The sequence below is a fragment of the Abramis brama genome, assembly GCF_963993115.1.
Source record: "Abramis brama genome assembly, chromosome: 4".
NCBI classification, from domain to species: Eukaryota; Metazoa; Chordata; class Actinopteri; order Cypriniformes; family Leuciscidae; genus Abramis; species Abramis brama.
Genome location: NC_139966.1, coordinates 28,614,250 through 28,626,453, shown reverse-complemented (window position 1 = coordinate 28,626,453; position 12,204 = coordinate 28,614,250). Strand labels below are relative to the sequence as shown.

The 12,204-nt window shown below is 37.7% G+C and overlaps 1 long non-coding RNA gene across 1 annotated transcript; it reads right to left on the bottom strand.

The window, feature by feature from the left end:
* Positions 1–7,045: 7,045 nt before the first annotated feature.
* LOC311081859 lies at positions 7,046–9,696 on the bottom strand. Its single transcript, XR_014606025.1, has 3 exons — positions 9,563–9,696; positions 8,335–9,100; positions 7,046–8,224 (listed from the first exon to the last, which is right to left on the bottom strand). It is a non-coding gene; the product is annotated as an uncharacterized lncRNA (long non-coding RNA).
* Positions 9,697–12,204: the final 2,508 nt, after the last annotated feature.

Sequence of the window (12,204 nt, the reverse complement as noted above, 5' to 3'; positions counted from 1 at the left end):
TCTAAATCTTACCCCATCGATCCACTCTAGCCACGAGGATGGTGCCACCTCGACCTCATTTTGCTCAGTGAAATTGAGTACTACATAGCGGAGATAAACCTGTAAGTAAAATTCAGATAACTCTGTAAGTTCAGCTTGCTATACACAAATTTAATGTACACAATTACCTATTAATAGACAATTATTGGCTACTTTCTCTAACCTCATGCTTAAATTATGTTTTTTCAATGTTGTTTTTTGTTGTACTGGAAACATCTAGGTTTTCAAAAGTTAATGGCGCTGGATAGCCAATCACTAGAAGACAGGAGGCAGGAACTCATGGGGCAAATCTTCAAAAGGCAGAGACTCATGGTGCAAAGCTTCAGGACCCAGACACTCAGGGATGAAGCCAACCCACCCAGCACCAGACGTCATTAAGACGTTTTTTTGGGCTAAATCAAGTCGGCCCGTCATAGTCTTCATTTAGCCCAAAAATAGACGTTGAAAATTGGGCTTTGTTTGGTCCGTCTGATTTGGTCCAAATTTAGCCCAAACATAGACGTTGAAAATTGGGCTTTGTTTGGTCCGTCTGATTTGGTCCAAATTTAGCCCAAACATAGACGTTGAAAATTGGGCTTTGTTTGGTCCGTCTGATTTGGTCCAAATTTAGCCCAAACATAGACGTTGAAAATTGGGCTTTGCTTGGTCCGTCTGATTTGGTCCAATTTTAGCCCAAAAAAAGACTTGAAAATTTGGCTTTGTTTATTTAACCCAAGACGCTCGTCTGTTTTGGACCACATATAGCCCTAATCTAGCATAAATACAATTAAAGTCTATTGTAGCAAGTGAAGAAATAGATTGTAGAAATAGTTTCAAAGTTACGTGTCACTGCACATGCCAGAAATACATTAGCACCTATACGTTCGCAAACCATATACCTACATGATTTGGCATAAAATTCCTGGCCAGTCAGATCCCAAACAAGCAAAAATCGTTTCCGCTGATCAAAAATGTGGAGACCACGGTGGACACAGCAGTAGCCTAGTATCGACATAATATCTCGTTATTTCGACAAAATAAGGGGACATTCTAATCTGCATTAAGCCACATTAAGCGTTCTTATAATGGTTTTCTATGGGAGGAAAATGCTTAACGTGTAATTGCGTTCATATTCTGGGCTCGTCTGATTTTTTGTACATAGCATTATGATTTTAGTATCATAATAATGATTAATAAATGCATGCACAATTATCTGTGAACTTGATTTGAACAAATGCCTTTCAACTTGTGTGCAAAATTCAGAATTAAATGAATGTGCAGCAATTTGTACAAATAGAGAGTATGTAGGCCTACTATACTGTTTTAGCCATTAAAAAAGTGCATTTAGTTTCATATTTGTTAAAATATTATAATGTTATTTTTATTTTTATTTTCCATTTATGTTGATTATGAAAAGTGAACAGCACGACCGAGTTATAGGATGCGCAATATGAAACATGCGGGTCAGACATGATTTTGACCACTTCATTAAGTTTTGTTTTGTAGAAAGCCTTTCTTTAAAGTGAATTTCGTTTTGTATAAATTGTATCTTAATTTTAATCCATTTTTCATCAACAATGCCTGGATTTAATTAATAAGAAGTAAATATAACAGACAATTGGAGGCGCCCGCGCGGTCACTTGCATTGCACGTGAACTGGAGCGCATCTCATCCTAACTTAACGAAATTCAGTGTATGCCTCACACAGACATGAAAAATACATCAAATACACAAAGCTTGAAATGTCTTTAAACGAAATAATTCAAAACGAAAAAAGAAAAAGGCTACTCTATGATTATGTAATCCATTAGGCCTATTTATGTGCATTTCTCTCTAGGCGCGTTCACACGGAGATGGCGATCGTCAACTTCATCTTTGCAGCCGAGTTGACACTATCAGAGAAAACACTTGTTTATTAATAAAAATCAATACACGCGTCAGCGGATTTACAAATGCACACCTTGCTTGTTGCACGCACACATGTCGAAATAACGAGATATTGTGTTGAAATAACATTATTGTTAATAATAGCATATCTTTTAGAATATTTGATTGAATGCTGAATGTTGCGCTTGTTCAATTTAATGAAATTAAAACTTGAATTGTGATCAATAACATAACTGAATATTAAATATTTAGTGGCCAAGTTTTGCGCAGCTCCCCCTGTCAATGATCTAGCACCCCCTCAGCACATGTTAAAAATTCTCTGGTGCCATAAAGCTAGGCAGTGTAAGGATCCTCCCTTTACAAATTAAGCACGTAGACCCCGATAAACAACAGCACTATTAATATATTCACATATAGGCTATGTGAATATTAATATATTCACATATATGTGAAGCACTGTTAAATATATTGAAATACATTTTGTATATTTGAAATACATTTAAAAAATACTTAAAAGCTTGTTCCTCGTGTTACATCTGTAAATTTGCATAGCCTATGAGAAAATATGTTCATAATTATATCATGTAGTTTTTGCTATTTTATTTCTACACCACGTTTACCATTTCTAAAGGTAGACCTATATATATAATGTGACCATACGTCCTGTTTTACCCGGACATATCTGGCCAGGATTTCGAGATCGCCCAAAATGCTCGGGATTCGTCTTTTGCTTTCTACAGTCACCATTCATTATGTTTACATTATTACGTTATTTGACACTGACACGTACGTGCCAGCTTTGCAGGTCATGCATTCTGATTCACACGGATCCCGATCGAGACGAAAACACAGGAATTTTCTTAGCAATGCTTACACGCACATCAACCGATCACTTGTTTAGCGTTCATGTAAACACTACATTCAGATTAACCAATCGGAATTAATTCAGTACTACTGAATCAAAAGGTGTACATGTAAACAAAATGAATGGCGACGAGAAAGCAAAAGCCGAATCGCGGATATTTTGGGCGATCTCGAAATCCCGGCCGGACATGACCTGGAATATGGTCACCCTACTATTATAGGCTATAGCCTATGACTTCAAACATTGTTTTACATTTTCAATGCTTTCATATTTTCATTCCATTTACAGTTTGCGATGGCCACAGGCCTACTATCCACTTAATAATACATCAGGTTTCAGGATATTTTAGCTATTTATCAAATAATTCACTCCATCAATCTAAATGGATGTAAATGCTGCGTGACTTCTACGTGTTTTAATGGGCGCGCGTGCTGAACATTCAAGCCGCATTTGAACTGGAGCGGAGGGCGTTACCATGGAAACGAGACGGCAGCTCAACTGACAATCAGTGAAACTCCGTCTCTCACTGTTGTTTTAACTACTTTAAGGTAAGTTCAGTCCATAAAATTACACAAATAGTACATACAAATGTTTCTGAGACTTTCTTTCATGTAAATCACTTGCTTCCGTTGAATATTTACTTTATAGAAATGGTTTAGTGTCTTCGAAAAAGTCCGTTAGCTTCTAGCTAACGTAGACTAACCATGTTCCGTACAGCAACGATGTTCCGTACAGATGACCTTTTCCCGCCGATTGCTGAATAAATACTTCCAGGTCATAAATAAACTATCGCTGCGTCCGAAATCGCGTACTTTGTGAGTAGGTACTACATTTAAATTAGAACGTACTTCGCGACCGTTAAAAAAGTACGTTCTATATAGTATGAATACGGGTAGTATGAATGGAGTCCGGACGTACTACATGCGCGGTCACATCAGCGCGAAAATTTAAAGAGCCCGTTCCACTGACTGCAATGTTTTTAGTTCTTCTCTCCGCTTTCGTCTGCGTTTTTACGTCGTTCGTTCTCACAATTCAGAGTCGTCGGTCAGTTGCTCGCACACACACAAACCTGTGAACAATGACAGAGGTTGATTTTTGGTAAGGAAAAAGTAATTTATTTGCTTGTGATATTACCATCAATGAATAAACATGAATCAATAGTATGCGTGTGTTTATCTCTGTCGATTCATTCATGGATGGCAATATCACAGTGTGTGTGTGTGTGTGTATATATAGCCTATATATATATATATATATATATATATATATACACACACACACACACACACACACAGTGAACTGTAGGGTAACACACTGAGGTCAGATACAATACAATACACACACACATTCATTCATAAGTGTATATATGAAGACTTCAGACGTAAAAGAAAAAAATTCTTCTAAAATGAGCATTTTTATCAAGCTTGTATTATTTAGGTTCAGTAATTTCACTTTAATGACAATTAATAGGTCCTTTTCATTGTCATTAAAGTGGAATAACTGAACATAAACATACAAGCTTGATAAAAATAATCAAACTAGAAGAAAATTCCAGATGGCACTTAGAGGCTTTTACATCTTAAGTATTCATATATATATATATATATATATATATATATATATATATATCACACACACACACATACATAAGAAATGGATCATATACATATAATACATACATACAATATTTATAAATAATCCAACACCGAAAACAAGTGTCTTGTCGATTCAAATTGTGTTCTAAAATAAACTATGAACACGTTTAGATTGTGAGCCCTACAACCTACTGCGCCAATTCTTCATCTATATTTTAAAGATGGAGCTGACCTCCACCCCGACCTCCGACTTTCACGGTAGTCCATCCAGTCACTGATTGCGACCATGGGTGGAAAAAAAGGACATCAAAGTGCTGGTGTTCTAGCTACATATCACATATTTGAGCTTAATTTTTTACAAATTATTTACTTTAAATTTGAGTAGGAAAAATACAAGTAGAAATCCAAAAATTACCCAAGGTGTAAAGTTCTCATCTTGTACACATGCTTTTAAAGAAACAGATTTTAAATTATTTTAAAGTGATAGCCTACCCAACAAATGAGATTGTTAGTAAGAAAGTCCCTTTAGATCTTTTAGAAACCTGTGAAGGTTACCTTACTGAAGCTGCTGACGTTCATTTTCTTCCCTCAAGATGACACTTTAATAAAAAAAAGTTTTAAAACTTTTGCTTTTGGTGGTGCTTTAAGCTCTATTATACTACTTTGTGCCAAAGTTTTGTGATTTTGTTTTAAACTTTTGTATTCTGTATCCATTTAAAAGTTAAATAATATACAAAAATAAAGCAAATACATTTTAAAGGTGTCTGGGGTGTGTGGGTATTTCTCTTCAATGTGGCACTTTTTCAGATATACCTGCAATTTGCTTTTCAAAAAAAAAACAAAAAACATCTGGAGTCTGCCACAAAATAAGTGCACACACAACACCCTTTAAAAATATTAATTACTCCATGCCACATATTAAACACTTTACAACTGACAATCTAACTACTGTAAATCCCTGGGAATTAAGTGTTTTGTAATAAAACTTACTAAAACAGCATTACAAAATGAACTTACTAACAAATAAATGGAAAGAGAGTGTGTAACATTTGTTTTCTTTATTATAATTTTTTTTTTTTTAGCAATTATTTCTAAAAGCTGAAGGAATCTTTCCTCTCTCTCTCGTCGCTCTTTCTTTTCTTTCCTCCCTTTCATTAGCCACTCTCCACTCTATAAGAACACAGGTGTGGTCATCAGCCCCCTGCAAAATCAACACAGAATTTAACATTAGTGATGAACCATGGTCAATCTATATTATTAAATTAATATTAATGTTACATGGACAAGTTGAGGTACACTTGATAACAGTAGCTTGCTACGTAGCCAACACATACTACATCAACACTGGTAAAGGAGAAATAAAATCGTTGTAAAATTAAAAAACAAAAGTTTTGTAACTCTCTCATTTAACTGAGAAACAACGTCGTTGTTTAAATAAAACAGTGTAAACTAACGTTAACTTAGCTGACAGGCATTAGCTCGTTCTGTTCGTTAATAATAATGATGATAAAATTGTCATTTTGCAGCCAATTCACAAACTTGTACCCTCGATTTACATTATTTAAACTTTTAACAAGTCAATCGTTTACTTATATGATGTTAAACGAATACAATTTAACCACAAATAAACAAAAAGTGTGTTGTAATGTACTTACACTTGAAAACAGCCGCGTCTCCGTTTTCCGCCATTTTCAAATATAACGACGACAACTCCTCTCCCGTGGCATCATGGGATAGTAAAGTGTCCATCGTATGCGCACTTCAGAATCTCGCCGGATGTAGTAGGTCATCCGGGTACTTCTCGCCTACTGTTTTTCGAATTCTATGATTTCGGACATACTACTCTGCTCGCGTACTGTTTTTCGCATACTATATAGTAGGGAAGTATTCGATTTCGGACGCAGCCTATATATGTGTGTGTACCTCATTTCTCCCGCTTTCATCCCTGACCAAGAAAGAGAATCGCCAGCCGTTTGATCCAGAGAGATTTCAGTAAGTTTGCTAGGTGCGCCCACTGCGCCTGCTAATGGAGGGTAGGCAAGCTGCAGCCCAGATATTAGCGTTAGGTGGGGAGACAATTACAGCGGTGAAAATGTATATTTCTAATGGATTAATGCTTCTCACAGTAATATAATCCTCATGAATTGATTATGTTATCATAAATCATTAAATATATTACCTTTGGTTGAATAACTGCTTTGAAATGGGAATTTTAAACATAAATTCCGGACAATGGCCGCTTGGCGCCACTCTCGCACTGAGACAGGCAGCAGAGACGCAGCACGTCTGTCAACACAGACTGCGGGCAATGATGATTATTATATTTATAATATTTTAACATTTAAAATAGTCATTCTTTAATAAATCAACAATTATATATATATATATATATATATATATATATAATTGTTGATTTATTAAAGAGTGACTATTTTAAATGTTAAAATATTATAAATATAATATTTTAACATTTCAAAAGGTCATTCTTTATTAAATCAACAATATTATATATAAGGTTCTATATGTTACTGTTAACTCTTATATTACTATAACTGAATTGATAACTGAATTATTTCATAGCCAACTTTCCATAAAAACGAATGTTATGTTTATGATACTGTTAAAACAATGATAGGATCTTCACATGTTAATGTTATTTAATAAAATGTCATACATCAAATGATTGTTTAGAAATATTTTTTATTCACAGTTGTATGTTTATTTCAAAGGAAAATAAGAAAAGTCAGAATGTCAGGCAGAAAAAAGCAGTATACTAAGGTAGTGCTAGAAAAAGCAGTTCAGGAAGTGGTAGCAGGAGCTAGTTTGAGGCAGACCTCCAAAAAATATGCCATCCCCCACACAACCCTGCAGGACTACAAAAAAAAAAAAAATACAGTCTGAACCCTCATCCTAATTCGGCCCTGACACCTGCAGAAGAAGATGCTCTCATCTCATTTATTTTCTGGATGGCAGACCACGGCTTCCCAGTCACAAGAGCTGTGGTGAAAGTGCTGGCTAGTGGCATTATTAAAGAGAGTGGCAGAGGGGACAGTACCACTGTCAATCTGGAGAAGGGGCCAAGTGACGTCTGGTGGTCCAGATTTAAGGCCCGCCATCCAGAACTCACCTCCCGCACAGCCGACTCCCTGGACAGGGCAAGAGTCCATGGAGCTACTCCAGAGGCCATCGAAGGATTCTTTAAATTATATGAGGCCTTATATGTTCGTCACAGTTTACGAAACTGGCTTTGGGGACAAGCCAAGGTCCAGGGAGAAGGTGCTGTGCCAGACCGGGAGGAAGCATGTGTACCAGCAGCAGCAGACCACCAGGGAGCACATCACAGTGCACTGCTGCGTGAGTGCAGCCGGGGACAGCATCCCTCCCTTCATCATCTACCCCGGCTGTCTCCCAAGCAATGCATACAGGCTGGATGGGCCCCCCAACGCTCTCTATGGCATCCAAGAGAAGGGGTACATGGACTCTGAGCTGTTTCTTAAATGGCTCAGGCATTTTGTGCAGTATGCTCCGGAGGAAAGGCCAATCATATTAATATTGGACCAACACGAGACGCATGTCTCAAGAGACGTCATCCTATACAGTAGGGAAAATAAAATTGAGATCCTCTGCCTCCCTGCCCACACCACACACATCCTACAGCCCCTAGACATTGCGGTCTTTAATCCACTTAAGGCTGGTTTTTCCACCATGGCGTCCCGGATGGGTCTAGTGCGAGGGGATCTGGTGGTGGGGAAAAAGCAGTTTTCTTCCCTGCTAAAAGCAGTCTACCCCACTGCCGTCACCGCACTGAACATTAAGGCTGGGTTCCGGAAGGCAGGCATCTTCCCTCTGTCCAGGGGGGCTGTGGACACAACCCAGGTAATTTTAACATTAATACAATGATAATTTATCCTCTAAGTTACTTGCATTTTTTTTGTGGTGTGCTAATGAGTATTAAATATGCTGTATTGCCTTAGGTGGTGAGAGTGCTCCCATCTGTTGATGCCAGGCCATCCAGCGCTCCGGTCACTACCTCAGCCACGCCATCCATCACTCCATCAGCCACGCCACCCATCACTCGTCACTCCATCAGGCACGCCATCCTTCGCTCCCGTCACTCCATCCATCGCTCCCGTCACTCCCTCAGCCACACCATCCGGTGCACCTGCCACTCTCACACACACACACAGCGATCCCACTACTGACACACAGACACCAAACACTCCCTCCACCACTCCAACACCTTGCCCCACCTGCAAAAGGGGGGATCCAAAAAATTACCTGGTAGCAGCGGGGGTGATTCCAGAAAGTCTCGCAAATGTCCTGATGAGCCCAGCCTTGGACAGGAGGGACAAGGTGAGGCGTCGCCTTCCGCTGCCAGCCCGCGTCATCACGAGTGACGAGTATGTTCAACTGCTGGAGCAGAAAGAAGCAGAGGAGAAAGAGAAGGAAGAAAAGAAGAGAAAGCGCAAGGAAGATATGACAAAGAAGAGGGAGGAAAAAAAACGAGTGCAGGAGGCCAAAAGGCAGAAAAGACAAACACCACCTCCCATTGAGGACGATGGGGAACACTGTGCTGTTTGCAGTAGGGTGGTCCCACCTGGGTCAGGATATGGGGCCATTGATGAATGGGTGCAGTGTGACCTTTGTCATCTCTGGTTCCACATTGAGTGCGCTGAGGTGGAGGAAGTGCCAGACGCTGAGTGGCTTTGCCATAAATGTTGTTTGTCCATATAACCTAACACACACACACACACACACACACACAATGTAAATAGTTTTAAGTAGTGCACACACACACACACACACACAATTAACACATCTTACTACTGATTTACTGACAATTTCTAATTTTATAATCAGTTTTAGTGTTAAATTTAAATGGTGCACACACACACGTTACAACACACACACACGCACACAATATCCTTATCATTTTATCAGTTCACGGTTGCCCATTAATTGGTTACTTTCAATTATTAAATGTTTTAAACAAATGCAAATTGTTTACCCTCCTTCTTGTTCTTCAGAAATATATGATCAAGTTGTTTTATAACGTTTCACATGGTTCATGCTTAATTCACGTGCCATAATTAACGTAATATCATGACACAATCATGACTAACCATCGCGTGGTGGTCTAGCTTATTAGGCAGTAGGCAAATTAACTTAAGTTTTAACAAAAAAAAAAAGTACTCACCTTTCTTATAGATTTCAATAATATCCTCTTCTTTTAAAATAAATAAACAGCTCACAAAAGAGCATTTTAACGTCGAGTTTAGCAGTTGAAATCTGAAATGCGCTCTGTACGGAACACCGTTAGCGTCTGTGAGCATCCGAACACAGGTGGAAGAGGGACTTAACCCCACTTTTCTCAAATACTATTGGTCCAAAAGACATCAATCAAAGAATAGATCCTCCAATGGGAATTTCCCCTGAGAATGAGCACTCACACAAGCTTGTATGTCTCTCAGCAACAGAGGAGTGGCCGTTGACGTGCGGTGAAAGGTGAAAAGTGTACGGAACATGGTTAGTCTACGTTAACTAACTTAGAGGTAACGTTAGGATAACTATAGACTTGAGCTGTAAGTTTGGGCTTGTAATCACATCTTATGTGTAGATGAGATATTTTGATAGTTTTGTAAAGGTTTTGCTGACAATTGGTTAATGGATGAATGGAAATAAGCTAATTTATTTAACCTAAAAGTACGCACTGTATGGTTAATTCATAGTTATCACGTGACGTCACACCATTACGCCCACCTGGAGGCTTTCAATTGCCCACCAGTCATTTTTATCAGGTTTGTAGTTAGTATTAATGTAGTAAAACAGTGTAATTAAAAGATCAAATTCAATATATACCGCTTATTCATGATGCATACTTTGTACAGGTAAGCAGATGAACACAGAACAAATTATTTATAACATAATAATATTGTTTGTCTTCTCCCCTTTACAGTATTGTTTGCCATCTAGTCCTGATCACAGAGTTTAGCTCCAAACCCAATTAAGCAGACCTGAGCAGCTGATCCAGGACCACCAGAAACTCTGCAGGACTTTGGTCTGGACACCAGTGTTGTAAGTTCAGAACATATTGCAGGAGATCTCAACATTGTCTCTCAAGGTCCACTTACATGCAGAGCTTTACTCCAACCTAGTCCAGCACACCTGAACAAGCTAATCAAGGTGCTAAACTCTGGGTGCATATCACTCAGGTCTCTAGCTCAGTAGTCAGTGGTTAAAGGCCGTCTTAATCACAAAATTCTTAACGTGCACTGAAACATTCGCTCCCTAAAAACTCACTATGTTATCGGAAGTTCTGAAGCTCAAAACTTAAATCACACGAGACAGTTCGCTACAAAATGACATGTGATAGGTGTATTTAACCAAACCAATTCACAAACCAATATTATATTTCAGCATAAACATACGTCGCTAGACAGGTAATTGCTAATCAAGCAAACATTTACAATTTATCTATGACTGAAATCTTGCACAAATATGTAGAGGGAAAACTGAAGTGTATACTTCACATTTTGGACAACCATTGTTTTTTTACATTTACATTTACATTTTGGTTATTGTTTTCTTTCTCACTTTAGATGCTGGAGAAAAAACAGCCAGGCTAAAGCATTCAAAGTGGAAACTTCTGTCGTGGCTCAATAATCCAGGATTGGGATGGTGGAAGGAGCAGAAGATCAGAGATCAGGCAGAGATCTACTGGTGCCCCTGAGGAACTGATTTACCTAATGCGTCAAACATTACCAAACATTTTCATCACTCACCTTCATGTCGTTGCAAACCTGTAAGACTTTCGTTCATCTTTGAAACACAAATGTAGATATTTTTAATGAAATCTGAGAGCTTTCTGTCCCTCCATTTCACAGTTTATGCCACTACAACTTTCAAGGTAGTAAAGACATTATAACAATAATCAATATGACTCCAGTGGTTTAACCTCAACTTTATGAAGCGAAGTGAATGCTTTGTGTGTGCAAAAAAAAAACCATGGCATCTTTATTCACAAAATATACATCTCTGACACGTTCACGGAGCACCACAATTCATCAGGGCTGTGTTGGCGAGAGCCGGCCATCTCATGCGTCGGAGATACATCATTTGTGAATAAAGACGTAAATGTTTGCGCACACAAGGCATCTGTTAAAAATATCTTCATTTGTGCTCTCCACAAAAGTATTATGGGTTTGGAGCGACATGAGGGTAAGTAATTAATGACAGAATTTAAATTTTTGTGTGAACTATCCCTTTACTGTTTTCTAATGTGGTTATAATTAGTCAGTGTTCTGTTTTATAAACATTTTCAATATTTTTTTAAAAAAAAAATGTTTATACAGAAAAGATAGATTAATTTGACCAAAAGTCACAGTAAAAACTTTAAAAATGTTTAAAAAAATAATGATTCAAATAAATGCTGCTCTTTTGAAAGTTCTATTTAAAGAATACTGAAAACTGGATCATAGTTTCCACAAAAATATGAAGCTGTACAACTTATAATAATCATAAATGTTTCTTGAGAATCAAATAATCATATTATAATGAATTCTGAAGGATCATGTGACACTGAAGACTGAAGTAATGATGCTGAAAATTCAGCTTTGCATCACAGGAATAAATTACACACTTTATACTGTATATTTACATGTATATGTAAGAAAAGTTATTTTTATTTAGTAATATTTCACATTATAACTTTTTTAGGGTATGCTTGATCAAATGCAGGCTTAAGATGTGATCAGGAAAGTGTTTTTTATGTGAAAGATGTATTTGATGTGTCAATAAATGGTTTTATAAACTCTTTTGTGAATTTTCGTATTATGAATA